Consider the following 3669-nt stretch of genomic DNA (forward strand, 5'->3'; position numbering starts at 1 on the left):
TACCTAAAGTAATTGAAATCAAAGTATTAAAACATGCAAATGGTATACTTGTCATGAATTTCTAAATCCAGAGGAACTTCTTGCTTTTCATTAACTGTGTTCAAAGAGGAACACCAAACTTAATGTTTGGTTGTGCACTTTGAATGAAAGATTGAATACAATTTGAATAAGATTTGGGGTGCCTTCAGGCACACCAAACTTAGAGACCAATTGTATTTTACATGCAATGTTTAGTGCACCTTATCAACAGTTGTCCTGAGGATTCAAGTTCATGCATAAGAAACCATGCTTTATTAGATGCAAAGCAAAACAATAAAGAGTAAGGATACTAAAACATGGGTTGCCTCCCATGAAGCGCTTCTTTAACGTCACTAGCTTGACGGTTGTCCCTTGTTAGGGTGGATTGTAGTGCTTGATGTCCTCTCCCCTCACTATGAAAACGTCCCCATTTGATTCCTTCATGATTTCCAAATGTTCCATAGAAAGAACTTTCCTGATTGTGAACACTTGAGGGAGCTGGGAAGGAATGGTTTTGAGGCCAGGTGGGATTGGCAGATAATGACTTGATATCACTTTATCTCCCGGAGAGAAACCTTCAGTGGGAATTTTCTTGTTTCTCCACCCTCTTGGCAATTTCTTTACAATTCTTCCTCTCTCTTGAGGATTTCTTCATTGACCCTTATGCCAGGAGGATCCTTCTGAGCTGTTTCTATTGATTCTTGTGGCTTTAACTCTTGCAATTCTTGTTTGCCTTCCAAGGACTGTTTCAGAGTTTCAGCTGCTGGGTTGCTTTCCTCCAAACACAGATGGCTACTATCATCCTTAGGCTTTTCAGGTTCTGGTTCAGGCTCAGATGCAGGTTTGAAAATAGGGAAAATGAGCTGTTCATCATGTATTCTCAAAATTAGCTCTCCTTGTTCTACATCTATGAGCGCTCTAGCAGTGGCTAGAAATGGCCTTCCCAGAATGATAGGGTGTAGGTAGCTTTCCTCCATGTCCAAAATGACAAAGTCTATGGGGAAGAATTTCCCACTTTCACCAGCACATTCTCAACTACCCCTTCAGCTTGCTTCTGAGTTTTGTCAGCCAGTTGTATGATTACATCAGTGGATCTCACCTCATTCAGTTGTAGCCTCTTCATAAGAGTCAGAGGCATCACATTTATGCTAGCTCCTAGATCACAGAATCCTCTGTCAATTTTTGTTTCCTCTATGATGCAGGGGATATGAAAACTTCCTGGGTCTGTTTTCTTCGAGACTATGTCCTTCTTGATGAGGGCACTGCATTCTTTGTTCATTATTACAGTTTGTCCTCCCTTCAAAACTCTTTTCTTGCTCAGCAATTCCTTCAAATACTTGATATGTGTAGGCATCTGCTGGAGAATCTCAAGAAAGGGAATATTGATATGGAGAGACTTAAATGTCTCTAAAAACCTTGAATATGTTTTCCCTTTTTCACCTCCTCCTAACCTCTGAGGAAATGGTGCTTTTGGTTGGTATGTTTCCAGCATGCCTTTATTTTGCAGTTCCTTGGCTTGCTCAGTTTCACTTTCCTGCTTAGCTTCTTCCACACCTTCCTTCAAGATTTCTGGCTCCTGTTCTGAGGGTCTGATTCCTTCTTCTTCTGAGACTTCCTTCAATATGGTGATGGCCTTGCATTCTTCCCATCTTACTCCCTTTTGTTCCCCTTTAGGATTCTTTTCTGTGTCACTAGGGAACACTGCAATCGACTTGGGGGCCTGTTGAGATAGCTCTCCTACTCGAGACTCCATCCTCTTGAGTTTTTCACCATGGTTCCTTAAGGTAGATCTCACATCATCCCTAAAGCTTTTAAACTCACTTATGTCCTGACCCATGTTTGCAAGCATTCCTTCTATCCTGTTTAATTGATCTTGAAATTATTGGTTCGGATTAGGTTGGGCAGGTTGATTATTTTGGCCATGATATGGTGGTTGGGAGTAAGTGTTTTGTGTGGCTTGGTATGATCTTTGGTTGGAGTTTTGGTATGTGGAATTGTTATGTTGGTTGGGGTTGTAAGGTTTGTGGTTTTGTGGTTGGGTTTGCTGGTTTCCCCACCCAAAGTTTGGGTGGTTTTTCCAGCCTGGGTTGTAAGTGTTGGAATGTGGATCATATGGTTGCCTTTGTTGATTTCCCACATAGTTGGCCTCTTCCCAATCACCTCCTTCAGTGCTTACCTCCTCTTGATCTTGTGTGTGTATTGCAGCCACTTGATTTGTTCCTAATTTCCTGGTGAGTTCTGCTAGTTGCTTGGCAAACACCTTGTTTTGGGCTAGAATTGTATCAACATGGTTCAGCTCCATGACTCCCTTAGTGTTGTGTCTCTCTGAAGCATAGTAGTACTCATTCTCAGCCACTGTCTCAATCACTTCAATGGCTTCTTCCACAGTCTTCTTCCTGTTCAATGAACCTCCTGATGAATGGTCTACAACCTTCCTTGATTCATAAGAAAGTCCATCATAGAAAATATGCAATTGCACCCAGTCATGGAACATGTATGGTGGGCATTTCCTTGTCAACTCCTTGAACCTCTCCCATGCCTCGTAGAGAGTTTCACCATCTTGTTGTCTAAAAGTCTGAACCTCAGATCGAAGCCTCTTGACCTTTTGTGGGGGGTAGAAACGTGCCAGAAACTTGCTTTCCACCTCATCCCAGGTTGTTAGGCTCCCCCTTGGGAATGATTCCAGCCACTTAGCTGCCTTGTCCCTAAGTGAAAATGGGAACAAGAGCAGTTTATAGGCATCTTCCTGGACTTCATTGGACTTCACAGTGTCGCAAATTCTCAGGAATTTTGTGAGATGTTGGTTTGGATCTTCATTAGCACTCCCACCAAATGAACAATGATCCTCCACCAGTGATATTAGCTGTGGTTTGAGTTCAAAATTGTTGGCCTGAATGGGTGGTTTCTGAATGCTGCTACCACAGTTCCCAGAGGTTGGGTTTATGTATGAACCAAGAACCCTCCTCTCAGGAATGGCATTGTTTCCATTAGCCCTCTCATGGTTGTGAACTTCTCTATCCATGTTGAGATCTAGAGCTTCCTCAAAATTATCCTCAGATTCTCCTTCAGATTCTTCTTCTCCCAGTACTCTCTTCCCTCTTGCTTCCCTTCTAAGTCTATGAAGGGTCCTCTCTGGTTCGGTATATGGATGAGTTGATGTCTCTCTTCTCCTACCTGTCATACACGAACACAGCACAGGCAACAAACAAGTGAAATACTCTTGGTTAATGGAAGAGTATGGTTAGAGCAATTGAGGAATTAATTCAAATAGTTAGTGGGTCAGTGAGTTAGTTGCTTGAATTTAAAGGCATAAAGAAAGAAAGCAAGTAACAGAGTGCAGAAATTAAAAATTCAACAAGTAACTTGAACTGAATTAACAAAACAAGAAAAATGCTCAATCTAGTTAACTTCCAATTTGAGAATTGTCAATCGAAAACCAATCCCCGGCAACGGCGCCATAAACTTGGTGTGCTATAAACTTGATAGCTACGATTTTAGGAAATTGCACGATCGGCAAAAATTCCTTCCGGCAAGTGCACCGGTTATCGTCAAGTAAAAACTCACAATAGAGTGAGGTCGAATCCCACAAGGATTGGTTGAATGAGCAATTCGGATTAGAAGTGTGTTCTAGTTGAGCGGAATCAAGATTTA

General features: G+C 41.9%; 1 non-coding gene across 1 annotated transcript; it reads left to right on the plus strand.

The window, feature by feature from the left end:
• Positions 1–2510: 2510 nt before the first annotated feature.
• Positions 2511–2614, plus strand: LOC130964092 (small nucleolar RNA R71). Its single transcript, XR_009080201.1, has one exon. It is a non-coding gene; the product is annotated as a small nucleolar RNA R71 (small nucleolar RNA).
• The last annotated feature ends 1055 nt before the right edge of the window (positions 2615–3669 follow it).

This window comes from Arachis stenosperma, chromosome 2 (assembly GCF_014773155.1).
Source record: "Arachis stenosperma cultivar V10309 chromosome 2, arast.V10309.gnm1.PFL2, whole genome shotgun sequence".
NCBI classification, from domain to species: domain Eukaryota; kingdom Viridiplantae; phylum Streptophyta; class Magnoliopsida; order Fabales; family Fabaceae; genus Arachis; species Arachis stenosperma.